The sequence below is a fragment of the Cibotium barometz genome, chromosome 37, assembly GCF_041138505.1.
Source record: "Cibotium barometz isolate CiBa-2024 chromosome 37, ASM4113850v1, whole genome shotgun sequence".
NCBI lineage: Eukaryota > Viridiplantae > Streptophyta > Polypodiopsida > Cyatheales > Cibotiaceae > Cibotium > Cibotium barometz.
In genome coordinates, this window is record NC_141082.1 from 36568876 (window position 1) to 36586203 (window position 17328).

The following is a 17328-nucleotide window of genomic DNA, read 5'->3' on the forward strand; positions in this document are numbered from 1 at the left end:
ATACCTGAGTCACCCTTGACCTGCCTGTGGAAACCTTTCACCTACCATCTCCGTCGTTCCTGAAGCTCTGAACCTCCTGAGGTGATGTTGGAGCTAACTTCCGTCTTCTGTGGAAGAGAAACCCCCTGCTGCTGCCAGTTGAAGCCCAAAACTTATGTCCTCCTTTGATGATGGATGTCATTCTTCCCAGAGAGTTCATGGGCAAACATGTATGCCTTGCAGATGCAAGACTGACTGCTAAGATGACTACTATGCAAGCCATGTGCAACCCTATATGCTGTGCAAGAATGCAGATGGATGGGTTACTAATGCATACCTAAGGGAAAATCCCTAAGGGTGGCCTGCAAGATTTTGAGAACTGGGTTTAACTGTGCGGAAGCGATTAACATGATGTCTGACTGAATGACTACGGGAATGAAAATGATCTAAGGCTGGTTACCCTGTAATGCTCTGATACCAATGTGACATGTAGAGGCTTCGACCGTAGTAAACACAACCTTAGTCTAACTGAACTGCACTTAATGATGTTTAAGAGATAGACAAATATGTGTCAATGCAATGCAATGCAATGCAGCTATATTAGATGACGAATGTGGTTACAATGAGATCCAAATGGATCTATGCTGTCCTAGATGATGTCTACCCCTGGAAGAGAGGGAAACATGCTGAATAATGATGAAGGATGGCTGTCCCGACTCCAATGCTGAGTTCCACCACTTATATGCTGGTATCCCTCTATGTAGGAGTTGGGAAGATGGCTGAATATGCTGATGCGTGGGCCTGAATGCTGGAATGCTATGATGCGTGGATGCGCTGCTGTTCCCAGCCCTCTTGGTGTAGAAACGCTGAAGGAACACACTGTTGGATGCTGAACTGTATCTCCCTTTGCTCCTAGGAAGGAAAACGCTGAAGAGATCCAGATATATGAACTGAAATGATGCATTGCTTTATATAGGCAGGTACTGAAGCAGGTCGGCCAGCCTTACTGCAGTCGGCCAGTACCTGAATGTCCACGACTGGCCATAAATGCCATAAATGCCAGTCGGCTGGTCATAAATGATGTCGGCTGGTCATAAACGATGTCGCCTGGTGCTGAGGTGCTGTCGGCTGAGGCCAACACGGCTGACCTGATATAGGTAAATGCCTTACAATGCTCATGATGACTAAGGTGCTGATGTTGGTGATAAAACACCCCCATATATGCCTGAATAAATATGCTGATTAACTGCCTGATGATGCCATGCCATAAAACAATGCCATGTCACTGTACACCTGAATGGTGTGCACGTGACATTCCCCGCTGCTAAACTGTTGCTGGGTGGTATACCTGGCAACCTTCGACTCCTCTGTGATCCTTCTCCTCCGAACCAATGCCCCCTTCTGTCTTCTGCTGCCGGGACTGAGGTCGTCTGCAGGAGTGAAATCCTTTGAGCCAAGACTCTATGTACTGCGGGAACTGAACGGCAAATGCTGCTAAAACTGCTTGGAAATACCTGAGTCACCCTTGACCTGCCTGTGGAAACCTTTCACCTACCATCTCCGTCGTTCCTGAAGCTCTGAACCTCCTGAGGTGATGTTGGAGCTAACTTCCGTCTTCTGTGGAAGAGAAACCCCCTGCTGCTGCCAGTTGAAGCCCAAAACTTATGTCCTCCTTTGATGATGGATGTCATTCTTCCCAGAGAGTTCATGGGCAAACATGTATGCCTTGCAGATGCAAGACTGACTGCTAAGATGACTACTATGCAAGCCATGTGCAACCCTATATGCTGTGCAAGAATGCAGATGGATGGGTTACTAATGCATACCTAAGGGAAAATCCCTAAGGGTGGCCTGCAAGATTTTGAGAACTGGGTTTAACTGTGCGGAAGCGATTAACATGATGTCTGACTGAATGACTACGGGAATGAAAATGATCTAAGGCTGGTTACCCTGTAATGCTCTGATACCAATGTGACATGTAGAGGCTTCGACCGTAGTAAACACAACCTTAGTCTAACTGAACTGCACTTAATGATGTTTAAGAGATAGACAAATATGTGTCAATGCAATGCAATGCAATGCAGCTATATTAGATGACGAATGTGGTTACAATGAGATCCAAATGGATCTATGCTGTCCTAGATGATGTCTACCCCTGGAAGAGAGGGAAACATGCTGAATAATGATGAAGGATGGCTGTCCCGACTCCAATGCTGAGTTCCACCACTTATATGCTGGTATCCCTCTATGTAGGAGTTGGGAAGATGGCTGAATATGCTGATGCGTGGGCCTGAATGCTGGAATGCTATGATGCGTGGATGCGCTGCTGTTCCCAGCCCTCTTGGTGTAGAAACGCTGAAGGAACACACTGTTGGATGCTGAACTGTATCTCCCTTTGCTCCTAGGAAGGAAAACGCTGAAGAGATCCAGATATATGAACTGAAATGATGCATTGCTTTATATAGGCAGGTACTGAAGCAGGTCGGCCAGCCTTACTGCAGTCGGCCAGTACCTGAATGTCCACGACTGGCCATAAATGCCATAAATGCCAGTCGGCTGGTCATAAATGATGTCGGCTGGTCATAAACGATGTCGCCTGGTGCTGAGGTGCTGTCGGCTGAGGCCAACACGGCTGACCTGATATAGGTAAATGCCTTACAATGCTCATGATGACTAAGGTGCTGATGTTGGTGATAAAACACCCCCATATATGCCTGAATAAATATGCTGATTAACTGCCTGATGATGCCATGCCATAAAACAATGCCATGTCACTGTACACCTGAATGGTGTGCACGTGACATTCCCCGCTGCTAAACTGTTGCTGGGTGGTATACCTGGCAACCTTCGACTCCTCTGTGATCCTTCTCCTCCGAACCAATGCCCCCTTCTGTCTTCTGCTGCCGGGACTGAGGTCGTCTGCAGGAGTGAAATCCTTTGAGCCAAGACTCTATGTACTGCGGGAACTGAACGGCAAATGCTGCTAAAACTGCTTGGAAATACCTGAGTCACCCTTGACCTGCCTGTGGAAACCTTTCACCTACCATCTCCGTCGTTCCTGAAGCTCTGAACCTCCTGAGGTGATGTTGGAGCTAACTTCCGTCTTCTGTGGAAGAGAAACCCCCTGCTGCTGCCAGTTGAAGCCCAAAACTTATGTCCTCCTTTGATGATGGATGTCATTCTTCCCAGAGAGTTCATGGGCAAACATGTATGCCTTGCAGATGCAAGACTGACTGCTAAGATGACTACTATGCAAGCCATGTGCAACCCTATATGCTGTGCAAGAATGCAGATGGATGGGTTACTAATGCATACCTAAGGGAAAATCCCTAAGGGTGGCCTGCAAGATTTTGAGAACTGGGTTTAACTGTGCGGAAGCGATTAACATGATGTCTGACTGAATGACTACGGGAATGAAAATGATCTAAGGCTGGTTACCCTGTAATGCTCTGATACCAATGTGACATGTAGAGGCTTCGACCGTAGTAAACACAACCTTAGTCTAACTGAACTGCACTTAATGATGTTTAAGAGATAGACAAATATGTGTCAATGCAATGCAATGCAATGCAGCTATATTAGATGACGAATGTGGTTACAATGAGATCCAAATGGATCTATGCTGTCCTAGATGATGTCTACCCCTGGAAGAGAGGGAAACATGCTGAATAATGATGAAGGATGGCTGTCCCGACTCCAATGCTGAGTTCCACCACTTATATGCTGGTATCCCTCTATGTAGGAGTTGGGAAGATGGCTGAATATGCTGATGCGTGGGCCTGAATGCTGGAATGCTATGATGCGTGGATGCGCTGCTGTTCCCAGCCCTCTTGGTGTAGAAACGCTGAAGGAACACACTGTTGGATGCTGAACTGTATCTCCCTTTGCTCCTAGGAAGGAAAACGCTGAAGAGATCCAGATATATGAACTGAAATGATGCATTGCTTTATATAGGCAGGTACTGAAGCAGGTCGGCCAGCCTTACTGCAGTCGGCCAGTACCTGAATGTCCACGACTGGCCATAAATGCCATAAATGCCAGTCGGCTGGTCATAAATGATGTCGGCTGGTCATAAACGATGTCGCCTGGTGCTGAGGTGCTGTCGGCTGAGGCCAACACGGCTGACCTGATATAGGTAAATGCCTTACAATGCTCATGATGACTAAGGTGCTGATGTTGGTGATAAAACACCCCCATATATGCCTGAATAAATATGCTGATTAACTGCCTGATGATGCCATGCCATAAAACAATGCCATGTCACTGTACACCTGAATGGTGTGCACGTGACATTCCCCGCTGCTAAACTGTTGCTGGGTGGTATACCTGGCAACCTTCGACTCCTCTGTGATCCTTCTCCTCCGAACCAATGCCCCCTTCTGTCTTCTGCTGCCGGGACTGAGGTCGTCTGCAGGAGTGAAATCCTTTGAGCCAAGACTCTATGTACTGCGGGAACTGAACGGCAAATGCTGCTAAAACTGCTTGGAAATACCTGAGTCACCCTTGACCTGCCTGTGGAAACCTTTCACCTACCATCTCCGTCGTTCCTGAAGCTCTGAACCTCCTGAGGTGATGTTGGAGCTAACTTCCGTCTTCTGTGGAAGAGAAACCCCCTGCTGCTGCCAGTTGAAGCCCAAAACTTATGTCCTCCTTTGATGATGGATGTCATTCTTCCCAGAGAGTTCATGGGCAAACATGTATGCCTTGCAGATGCAAGACTGACTGCTAAGATGACTACTATGCAAGCCATGTGCAACCCTATATGCTGTGCAAGAATGCAGATGGATGGGTTACTAATGCATACCTAAGGGAAAATCCCTAAGGGTGGCCTGCAAGATTTTGAGAACTGGGTTTAACTGTGCGGAAGCGATTAACATGATGTCTGACTGAATGACTACGGGAATGAAAATGATCTAAGGCTGGTTACCCTGTAATGCTCTGATACCAATGTGACATGTAGAGGCTTCGACCGTAGTAAACACAACCTTAGTCTAACTGAACTGCACTTAATGATGTTTAAGAGATAGACAAATATGTGTCAATGCAATGCAATGCAATGCAGCTATATTAGATGACGAATGTGGTTACAATGAGATCCAAATGGATCTATGCTGTCCTAGATGATGTCTACCCCTGGAAGAGAGGGAAACATGCTGAATAATGATGAAGGATGGCTGTCCCGACTCCAATGCTGAGTTCCACCACTTATATGCTGGTATCCCTCTATGTAGGAGTTGGGAAGATGGCTGAATATGCTGATGCGTGGGCCTGAATGCTGGAATGCTATGATGCGTGGATGCGCTGCTGTTCCCAGCCCTCTTGGTGTAGAAACGCTGAAGGAACACACTGTTGGATGCTGAACTGTATCTCCCTTTGCTCCTAGGAAGGAAAACGCTGAAGAGATCCAGATATATGAACTGAAATGATGCATTGCTTTATATAGGCAGGTACTGAAGCAGGTCGGCCAGCCTTACTGCAGTCGGCCAGTACCTGAATGTCCACGACTGGCCATAAATGCCATAAATGCCAGTCGGCTGGTCATAAATGATGTCGGCTGGTCATAAACGATGTCGCCTGGTGCTGAGGTGCTGTCGGCTGAGGCCAACACGGCTGACCTGATATAGGTAAATGCCTTACAATGCTCATGATGACTAAGGTGCTGATGTTGGTGATAAAACACCCCCATATATGCCTGAATAAATATGCTGATTAACTGCCTGATGATGCCATGCCATAAAACAATGCCATGTCACTGTACACCTGAATGGTGTGCACGTGACATTCCCCGCTGCTAAACTGTTGCTGGGTGGTATACCTGGCAACCTTCGACTCCTCTGTGATCCTTCTCCTCCGAACCAATGCCCCCTTCTGTCTTCTGCTGCCGGGACTGAGGTCGTCTGCAGGAGTGAAATCCTTTGAGCCAAGACTCTATGTACTGCGGGAACTGAACGGCAAATGCTGCTAAAACTGCTTGGAAATACCTGAGTCACCCTTGACCTGCCTGTGGAAACCTTTCACCTACCATCTCCGTCGTTCCTGAAGCTCTGAACCTCCTGAGGTGATGTTGGAGCTAACTTCCGTCTTCTGTGGAAGAGAAACCCCCTGCTGCTGCCAGTTGAAGCCCAAAACTTATGTCCTCCTTTGATGATGGATGTCATTCTTCCCAGAGAGTTCATGGGCAAACATGTATGCCTTGCAGATGCAAGACTGACTGCTAAGATGACTACTATGCAAGCCATGTGCAACCCTATATGCTGTGCAAGAATGCAGATGGATGGGTTACTAATGCATACCTAAGGGAAAATCCCTAAGGGTGGCCTGCAAGATTTTGAGAACTGGGTTTAACTGTGCGGAAGCGATTAACATGATGTCTGACTGAATGACTACGGGAATGAAAATGATCTAAGGCTGGTTACCCTGTAATGCTCTGATACCAATGTGACATGTAGAGGCTTCGACCGTAGTAAACACAACCTTAGTCTAACTGAACTGCACTTAATGATGTTTAAGAGATAGACAAATATGTGTCAATGCAATGCAATGCAATGCAGCTATATTAGATGACGAATGTGGTTACAATGAGATCCAAATGGATCTATGCTGTCCTAGATGATGTCTACCCCTGGAAGAGAGGGAAACATGCTGAATAATGATGAAGGATGGCTGTCCCGACTCCAATGCTGAGTTCCACCACTTATATGCTGGTATCCCTCTATGTAGGAGTTGGGAAGATGGCTGAATATGCTGATGCGTGGGCCTGAATGCTGGAATGCTATGATGCGTGGATGCGCTGCTGTTCCCAGCCCTCTTGGTGTAGAAACGCTGAAGGAACACACTGTTGGATGCTGAACTGTATCTCCCTTTGCTCCTAGGAAGGAAAACGCTGAAGAGATCCAGATATATGAACTGAAATGATGCATTGCTTTATATAGGCAGGTACTGAAGCAGGTCGGCCAGCCTTACTGCAGTCGGCCAGTACCTGAATGTCCACGACTGGCCATAAATGCCATAAATGCCAGTCGGCTGGTCATAAATGATGTCGGCTGGTCATAAACGATGTCGCCTGGTGCTGAGGTGCTGTCGGCTGAGGCCAACACGGCTGACCTGATATAGGTAAATGCCTTACAATGCTCATGATGACTAAGGTGCTGATGTTGGTGATAAAACACCCCCATATATGCCTGAATAAATATGCTGATTAAATGCCTGATGATGCCATGCCATAAAACAATGCCATGTCACTATACACCTGAATGGTGTGCACGTGACACTGGATGGCATGAATTACTCCTTGTGAAGTTTCATGCTGAGAAATGTGCTTGTGGCAAAAGGTCTTTGGGATTTTGTTAGTGGTGATGAACCACGTCCAGGTCCATTGGCTCCAGAGACTCCTCCTCAAGGGGGTGCTTGTGGAAGAGGACAACAGGCACAGGCACTGGTTCAGCCACAGCCTAGCCTGTTCAAAGAACAAATGCTCAGATGCCAAAGATGCACAAGCCTTATCACTTATTGCATTGTCAGTACAGAGGTCTATTATACCTCATATTCGTTCAGCTGGCTCCTCACGGAATGCATGGGTGACTTTGGAGCAGATGTATGCTGCTCGTAATGAGGCACGGATCTCATTTTTGAAAAGAGAGTTGGAAAACCAGAAGATGCATGAAGGAGATGATATGTCTAGCCATTTGAACAAGCTGCAGGATTTGAGAGAGCAACTCATCAATGTGGATGAGATTATTCCTGAGACACAGCTTGTATCCACCATCTTAAACTCTTTGCCAAGATCATACTTGGCTTTTCATACCTCTTTGAACCTTAGCATGAGGAATGCTGTTGAGCTCCTAAAGTATCAGGAACTTGTTGCTCTCTTGTTACAGGAAGAGCAAATCAGGAAGAACATGAACATGAACACAAGTGCTGAACAAGCATTTGTGACAGGTCAAAAAGGGAAAGGCAAGTTTCAGCCAAAGAGTTCAAATCAGAATTCAGGTGATGGTGGTTCATCTCAGGATACCAAGAAAGGTGATGGACAGTCCAAGAAGAAAGGCAAATGCCATTACTGTAAGCCGCCAGGTCACTACATCACAGAGTGTAGGAAGAGGATTGCCAAAGAGAAGGAGAAGGAGTCTGGGTTGTCTATAAAAGATACCTCTAAAACTCCTCCGGAGACTGCTTCCTTTGTTGAAGACAGGGATTACTGTTTCTACACATGCAGTTATGATGCCTCTTGGTCTTCACAGGCACTCAGTGTGACTGAGCATGCATGTACTTGGTATTTTGATAGCGGTGCTTCAAAGCATATTACATCTCGCAGGGATTTGTTTTGTAATGTATGCCCTGCCCCTGTTGGCAAGACCGTTCAGTGTGCCAATAATGCTTCATATCCAGTTCGTGGCATTGGGGAGATTCAGCTCACAGCCATTGATGGCTCTATTCTTCGCCTTACAGATGCCTTATATGTACCAGGGATAAAGAAGAATATGTTGTCCATTTCTTCTTTAGCATAGTGTGGTATGCAAGTCAACTTTGATGATGACAAATGCATGGTCAGAGACAAAGCTAATGCCTTGACCTTGATGCTTACTGGTACATTATGTCATGGACTCTATCAGTTGGATGCATTTCAGCCAGTGGATTAGTCTGCTTATCATGCATTCACTCTTACTCGAGCTATGGTTGATGCGGAGTTATGGCATGCTCGCATGGGGCATGTAAATTTGGTTAGTCTTATGCTTATGCAGCGACATAACATGTTGACAGACCTACCTCTTATGGAGAAGCCTCCAGATCACATATGTGAAGGATGTATTTTGGGAAAAATGCATCGGTTTTCCTTTCCACGTGATCAGGCTCTACGAGCAACTGCAAAGTTGCAGCTTATACATAGTGATCTTTGTGGTCCCATGCAGACGAAGTCATTAGGAGGTTGCTTCTATTTTGCTACATTTATTGATGACTTCTCTCGTATATGGTGGGTCTATCCGTTGACACGGAAATCACAGGTATATGATGCATTTTTGGCCTTTGTAGCACTTGCTGAAACAGAGTCAGGATGCAAGGTTAAGACCCTCCGTTCTGACCGAGGGGGGGAATATGTGTCACACATGTTGAATTTCTTTCTTGAGAGTAGAGGTATCAAGCATCAGTATACTACTCCTTATACTCCACAGCAAAATGGGGTTGCAGAAAGGAAGAATCGGTCACTCATGGAGATGGCTAGATGTATGTTAAAGGCAAAGAAGCTACCACATGTCTTTTGGGTGGACGCTGTTATGTGTGCTTGTCATATTTTGAATCGATGTCCCACAAAGGCATTGGTTTCCATTACTCCTTTTGAGGCTTGGCATGGCCGCAAGCCTTCGGTATCACATTTTCGTACTTTTGTGTGTCTTGCATATGCACACATTCACAAAGAGTTGAGGAGGAAGTTGGATGATAAAGCCACAAAGTGTATTTTTGTTGGGTACAGCCACAAATCAGACAGAAAATGATGTGTTTGAAGGTCTACTACCTATGGAGTTTCATTCCACAGTTGGTGATCCAACCCATGAGGGTGTAGGGCAGCCAGCTAATCATGAAGGTGGTGCAGAAATTCAGCAGGAGATTGAGCCAGAAGCTGAGCCAAATATGGGGCAACAGGCTCCATAGGTCAGACATATACCTAGATGGTATTTGAGGACGTTACAGGACAGCCATCTAGATGCTCCTCTTGCTGTACTCGTAGGGAGACACGGACCAATGAGCATGCACACATCATGGATTTAAATATGGTTATGGCAGCTAGTTTACAGGATGATGATGAGCCTGATTCATTTGTGGATGCACGAGACAATGTGCATTGGAACAAAGCCATGCAGGATGAACTTGATTCTATTAAAAAGAATCAAACATGGGATTTGGTTGATCTGCCCAAAGGCAAGAAAGCCATTGGTACTAAGTGGGTCTATAAGTTGAAAAGACATGCAGATGGATCCATTGACAGGTACAAAGCCCGTCTAGTTGCAAAGGGCTATGCACAGAAGAAGGGCATTGATTATGAGGAGACATTTGCTCCTACATCTCGTATGTCGACACTTAGGAGTGTCATTGCATTGGCTGCACATCGTGGTTGGGTTGTTTATCAGTTGGACATCAAGACTGCTTTCCTACATGGGGACCTCGAGGAGGAAGTTTATGTACATCAGCCCATAGGTTTTGCAGAACATGGTCATGAAGGGAAAGTATGCAGGCTGAAAAAGGCCTTGTATGGTTTGAAACAAGCTCCACGAGCTTGGTATGCAAAGATAGATGCTTTCCTGCTCACTCAAGGCTTTGTGAACAGTCCATCAGAAGCCACTTTGTATGTAAAGAAAGAAGAGAAAGATCTGCTGGTCATCAGTCTTTATGTAGATGGGATCAAATGATGACAAAATTGTAGCTTTTAAAGAGAGACTGCAACAGACATTTGCCATGTCTGATTTGGGGCTTGTACACTACTATTTGGGCATACAGTTTGTGCAGGATAACAGAGGCATTGGGTTGTTGCAATCTCGGTATGTTGCTAAACTTTTGGAGAAGTTCAAATTTCAGGATTGCAAACCTATCAGGACTCCTATGGAGCCTGGGATGAAACTGTCACTACAAGATGACAGTATTTTATTTGATGCCACTATATATGATCAGGCTGTTGGGTGCCTTATTTACTTGTGTACTACACGGCCAGATATTCAGTATGCCGTATCTCAGTTGAGCAGATTCATGCACAGCCCGCGATTGTCACATTGGTAAGCTGTGAAGCGTGTATTTCGGTATTTGCAGGGTACCTTGTCTCTTGGATTGCTTTATCCTGAGGGGGGTGACATGCAGCTATATGCTTACAGCGATTCAGATTGGGCTGGTGATTTTGATACCAGACATTCCACTAGTGGAAATTGTTTCTTTCTTGGCTCTTCATGTATTTCTTGGCTAAGCAAGAAATAGACCACAGTGGCCACTTCGTCTTGTGAGGCAGAGTACAGAGCAACCTACACTACTACCGTTGAGTGTGTATGGCTGCGTCGTCTTATGACTGATATGGATATTTCAGTGGAGGAGCCTACACCTATCTATACTGATAGTCAGAGTGCCATTGCCGTGGCCAGGAATCCTGTGTTTCATGCTCGCACGAAACACATTGAGATTCACTATCACTTTGTTCAGGAGAGACTCCAGGCAGGTGATATCAGTCTGATTTACTGCCCTACAGATCAGAATGTGGCAGACATCTTCACCAAGGCACTACCACGTCCGAAATTCGAAGCATTCCGCACTGCTTTGAATTTGTTTCCTTTTGGTGGATGATGTACAGTAATCACATATCACTCCAGGGGGGGTTTGTTGGGTTTTTATGCTGTGTATGCACCCAGGGGAGTGCTAGTGATCATCAGTAGGTTACTGGGGCACTTTTTACTTCAGTTAGTGGAGGTTTTTTCCCCTAGTTTAGCTTAGTTTCACTTATAGTGGTTTATAAGTGGTTTGGTCCACCTGGCACAGTTTATGGCCGGACCATGTGAACACACTTTAGGTCACATCTTTTATATGTGGCTATTGTACTCCTTTTTATCATTATCAATACATGAGCAAAGGTGTTCCTCTCTCTCTCTCTCTCACGCCTCCTGTTGATGTGCCTTCCAAAACCCTAACCCTAACAACCATATCCTACATTATTGCCCTCATCAATGGGATGGAGGCCCGCTACGCATTCGGGCACACATTTTGGGCTTGGTTGGCCATGGTGTGGGGCCTTGCGCAAATGTATCAGAAGAGGTTAAAGATGTTTGCAGGAGGTTGCATGGAGACAGTCGTAGCGGTGTTCATGGCAGAGAGGCTTTTGTGGATGCTTTGGTGGATGATATGGGTGGAGATGTATCTCAGGGTGCAGGGTCCGCATCAATGGGCACAGAGGGAAGTGCACAAGTTAGCGGTAGTGCAAATGTTGGGTCATGTAAGAAGAGAAAGATGTCTAAAGGGAAGGGGGAGTTGGCAAATGCATGGAATGTACAAGCACAAAAGCAAGCAACCATTGCAGTGTGCCGATTCTTTTATGCAGAGGACATTCCCCATTGGAAAGTGAGGAGTTCTTACTTTTTGGAGATGGTGAAGGCAATTGGACATGCTGGTCCTTCTTATGTGCCTCCATCTTACCATTGCTTGCGCACCACTGAGTTAGTGGATGAGGTCAAATGCATTGTTCATGAGATCATGGGTGTGCGCGAGAAATGGACAAAATATGGATGCACCATTGTTTCTGATGGATGGTTAGACACTAGGCGCAGGCCTATCATAAATTTTCTTGCATGCTCCATTCATGGCACTGTATTTTTGAAATCTATCGACACATCTGGGGAGTTTATTTTTCAGCATTTAAAGCAGATTATCATTGAGGTTGGCCGAGCAAATGTTGTGCAGGTATGCATGGATAATGTATCGAATTGCGTTCGGGCTGGGGAATTGGTTGAGCAGGAGTGGCCGACCATTTTCTACACTAGATGTGCATGCCATTGCTTGGACCTCTTGTTTGAGGACATTGGCAAAATTTCTTGGGTTGCAAAAGTGCTAAACCAAGCAACTCAAGTTATCACATTTGTCACAAGGAAGTCCACAGTGTTGGCGTTGTTTAGAAAACTCAGCAAGAAGGACTTGGTGAAGCCTTCTACAACTCGGTTTGCCTACTTTTTTATTATGCTGGTTACTCTCTTGGATGAGAAATGTATGCAGGGTGTGCGCAAGCTGATGATTGATGATAAATTTGTAAAAATGAAGGCATCAAAGACCCCTCAGGCAATTGAGGTGTCAGACATTGTGTTCTCTGCATCTTTTTGGCAAGAGGCAAGAACCATTGTCAAGATATGTGCTCCCATTTTGAAGATTCTTCGCTTGGTTGACAGGGAAGGAGCCACCATGGGCCTCATGTATGAGCTTATAGATCGTATGGTAGAGCAAGTGCAAAACATGCAAGGCATTGAGGCCAATAAGATAAAAGAGATCAAAGATCTATGTATTGGTAGATGGGGAATGATGCACACACCATTGCATGCTGTGGGCTATATCTTGCACCCTGTATGGAAACGAAAAGAGCAAGATAGTGACTCAGAGGTGCATGATGGATGGATGACCTTGTTGGAAAAATACACTAAGGGTGATTTGGCCTTGCAAGGAGATCTCATTGATGAGCTGGACAAGTATAAGCGAGAAAGCGGCACATTTGCTCGTCCCATTGCAAAAGATGAGAAAAGAATGCAAGAGGGTGTGAAATGGTGGGAGACATTTGGGGCTTGTACACCCAAATTACAAGCTCTTGCACGTAGGGTGCTTTCTCAAGGCACATGTGCCTCCCCATGTGAAAGAAATTGGAGCACATTTTCTCTCATTCATACTAAGAGAAGAAACAGGCTTCTTCCTTCTCATACGGAGAAGCTTGTTTTCATACACACAAACTTGAGGCTCATCTCCAAGATGAAAGAAAAGAGGCTATGAGAATGGATATCACATTGGATATGCTTAACAAAGAAAAAGATGAGGAGCGCTTGATTGCCTTGCAAGATTTGCAAGAGGCTATTGCAGAGGACGATGAGGCTTTGGAGCCTCTTTCGATTGCTCTACCCTCTATAGATGGCCAGCCATCCTCTAGCCATGTTGGGACATCATGCTCAGTTGCTACCGAGGCTTATGAGTTTGATGATGATGATGATGATGATGATGATGAGGAGAAGGAGGAGGAGGAGTTTGCAGATGACGATGAGGAGCCCATTGATCATGCTAAGGATGAGGGGAGCTTTGATGAGGCTTAAGCCTTAGGGTTACTTAGTATTCTTCCACTCTCTACTTATGTTTTGTTTTTTCTCACTGCTTAGGAGTCAGTCTACAGGTTTTGCAGCTTGTCTGCTGTGCAGTGAGCACTCCATCATCCATCTTTTTGCTCGCTTCCACTCATGTTTTATTTAGTTTCTTGAGGCTTGGACCTTCTCATGTTTGTCCACATGGCACGGCCTACATGTCCTACATGTGACAGGTTTTGGCATTTTCCCACTCCACACTCCCTAGTCCCTACTTATGTAACATGTTACATGATACATCATTGATCATACATGTATGATGTAAACAAGTTACAGTAGTATAAAGTCCGGACTCCAGAGTTTGGATTTTGGCTCTACATCATTTATGTTTTTTCTAATCCCAAAATCTTTGCAATTTCAAGTTTCTTTGGTTTTTTGTGTAATATGTAGCATGTTTTTCCTTAAATTTAGGGTGGCGTATGGTATCCAACATATGGAATTTCTTGGGGGTGTGAACTGTACCTTTTCCATACTTCCATACCCGTATGCGTTTGCCGTATGGAAAAACTATGTCTCTCTCTTTCTATCTCATGCTTTTTGGGAAAAGGGGCTGGTGGGCAGCGCTGAATTCTGGCCTGGGAAAACAGTTACAAGGGGTTTGTGCTGCTGGTTATAGGTGGCTTTTTGGAAGGACTGCAGGCTTTTAGGAGACTGAAGCTGGTTGTTGTGCTGCGCTACAAGGTAGAGACACAGGCCATCTTTTCTCTCTCTTTCTTTGGCTTTTGGAGGACAGAACTGGTTGCTGTGTTGCAGAGAAAACAGGCGCCTACAGAAGCTTCTTCTCTCTCCTTTGCTTTTAGCAAGAAGCTGACTATCAGTTGAACTGTTACTCATATAAACAGTGCTGGACATAGAAGCGTGGACTGTAGGAGGTAGTACAAGGCTGGACATCAGGTTCATCTGTCATGTGCACAGTGGGTATCTACCGTGTGCTATACGCATGCAAGACTAGTTTTGAGGCTTGGGGAAGCTTGGAACTAGGCAGGCTGATTGACGAGCTGAGTTAGGGAAATACTAACGGGCGGGCACCCAAGTTTGGACGGACGGGCGGCCAAGTGTGGACGCCCGATGACCGGCCAAGAGCCTATAAAAGGGTGGCCAAGGTTAGTTATTGTATTATAGAGAGTCTCGCGAGTTTGTGAGAGCTCTATGGTCTTGGAGCCTGGATCTAGTGCAGACGTGCACCTGCTTTATGCAGCTAAGGCCGGCAGCAATCTCGAGGCCTGCGAGGGCAGCTTCGCGGCGGTATGGGACGTCGTGAGGAGGAGATTGGTCGGTACGTCATCCTAGTTAGCTCAGCTCGTGGCTCGGTGGGGACAGCCAAGACTGTGGGCTTGCCCACGGCTGTCATGGTTGGGAGGTGAGTTAGGCCTGCACCCCCTTGCTTGTTTGTTGTTCGTTTGTTTGCAGGATTCGAGTTTCGAACCAAGATTGATCACGAGGGGATCCGTGGGGATTTGACAGAACTCGCGAGACTCTCTATAATACAATAACTAACCTTGGCCACCCTTTTATAGGCTCTTGGCCGGTCATCGGGCATCCACACTTGGCCGCCCGTCCGTCCAAACTTGGGTGCCCGCCCGTTAGTATTTCCCTAACTCAGCTCGTCAATCAGCCTGCCTAGTTCCAAGCTTCCCCAAGCCTCGAAACTAGTCTTGCATGCGTATAGCACACGGTAGATACCCACTGCTATACGCATGCAAGACTAGTTTCGAGGCTTGGGGAAGCTTGGAACTAGGCAGGCTGATTAAAATATGTCATGTGCACAGTGGGTATCTATACGCACAGTGGGTATCTACCGTGTGCTATACGCATGCAAGACTAGTTTCGAGGCTTGGGGAAGCTTGGAACTAGGCAGGCTGATTAAAATATGTCATGTGCACAGTGGGTATCTACCGTGTGCTATACGCATGCAAGACTAGTTTCGAGGCTTGGGGAAGCTTGGAACTAGGCAGGCTGATTGACGAGCTGAGTTAGGGAAATACTAACGGGCGGGCACCCAAGTTTGGACGGACGGGCGGCCAAGTGTGGACGCCCGATGACCGGCCAAGAGCCTATAAAAAGGTGGCCAAGGTTAGTTATTGTATTATAGAGAGTCTCGCGAGTTTGTGAGAGCTCTATGGTCTTGGAGCCTGGATCTAGTGCAGACGTGCACCTGCTTTATGCAGCTAAGGCCGGCAGCAATCTCGAGGCCCGCGAGGACAGCTTCGCGGCGGTATGGGACGTCGTGAGGAGGAGATTGGTCGGTACGTCATCCTAGTTAGCTCAGCTCGTGGCTCGGTGGGGACAGCCAAGACTGTGGGCTTGCCCACGGCTGTCATGGTTGGGAGGTGAGTTAGGCCTGCACCCCCTTGCTTGTTTGTTGTTTGTTTGTTTGCAGGATTCGAGTTTCGAACCAAGATTGATCACGAGGGGATCCGTGGGGATTTGACAGTGGTATCAGAGCATACCTCGTGAACGGGCAAGTCGGTAGGTAGAGAAGAAGAGGTCGAAGAACGGTATGTGTTAAAAAAGCTTGCTGTTTTTTCTGTGCATACTGCAGTTTTCAGTTTGGTATGTGTTTTTCTTCATCAAAGAAACCCATGTTGATGATGGGAGATGGTAGTTTTAATAGGGTTGATTGCTTTTGCAAAGAAGAGGCCTTGTGTGCAGTCGCATAACTTGCAGGGAGAGAAAACAGAAAAAAGAAAAAAAAAAGCATGATGCTTTTCGTTTGTTTTCGTTGAACGAACGAGAGAGAGTGTGAGAGAGAGAGAGCGTGCGAATCGTATGCTGTCCTGCTGGTTACGTGCGTTGGCCGGGTCTTGTTTGATGCTGCAGGCTATAGTGGGCGTAATGGTATGGGCGGCCAGAACCCGTAGGCTGGCAGGCGCCTAGACTTGCGTGGCGAGGCCTGCCAAGCCAGGCGGCCAGGCTAGCGCAGCCAGCCAGGCCTACGCAGGCGCCTCAGCCAGGCCTACGCAGCCTAGCGCAGGCGGCCCAAGCCAGGCCGGCCAGCGCTCACGCCAGGCAGGCCAGCGCCTAGGCCACGCCATGTAGGCGGCCCAGTGTATGTAACGCCTGGCACACATGCACCCGCAGGCGACGACGGCGGCAGTAAGCTGACGGCAGGCGCAGGATGGCGCAAGACAGTAGATGACACCAGCAGCCGCCATGTGAGATGGCTGACGGGGTGACGCCAGCAGATTAGGAGGGAAGCGAAAAAAAAAACAACGCAAGGAAAGCATTTTTTTATTATTGCTTTCGTTTTTGTTTTTTTTTTAGGGGAGTTTAAATTTTTTTTTTAAAAGGGTTTAAAGGTCCTCCCCTCTTTAAGGTTTCCAAGGTTTTAATTTTTTTAAGACTAGAGAATATATATATCCATATATATATATATTAAAAAATATATATATATATATATTTATTCAAGAAAAAAAAAAGAAAAAAAACACAAAAGCTAAAGCAAAAGCTAAGTCTAGCTTTTCGAGATTTTTTTTGGCTTTTGGGAAACCTTTAT

General features: G+C 46.3%; 1 protein-coding gene and 1 pseudogene across 1 annotated transcript in view; both read left to right on the top strand.

Annotated features, from left to right (window-relative positions):
• Positions 1-17328, top strand: part of LOC147617233 (ubiquitin carboxyl-terminal hydrolase 9-like) — a 119517-nt gene that overhangs the window by 65359 nt on the left and 36830 nt on the right. The window lies entirely within an intron of this gene.
• On the top strand, positions 11729-13787 carry LOC147617234 (uncharacterized; annotated as a pseudogene).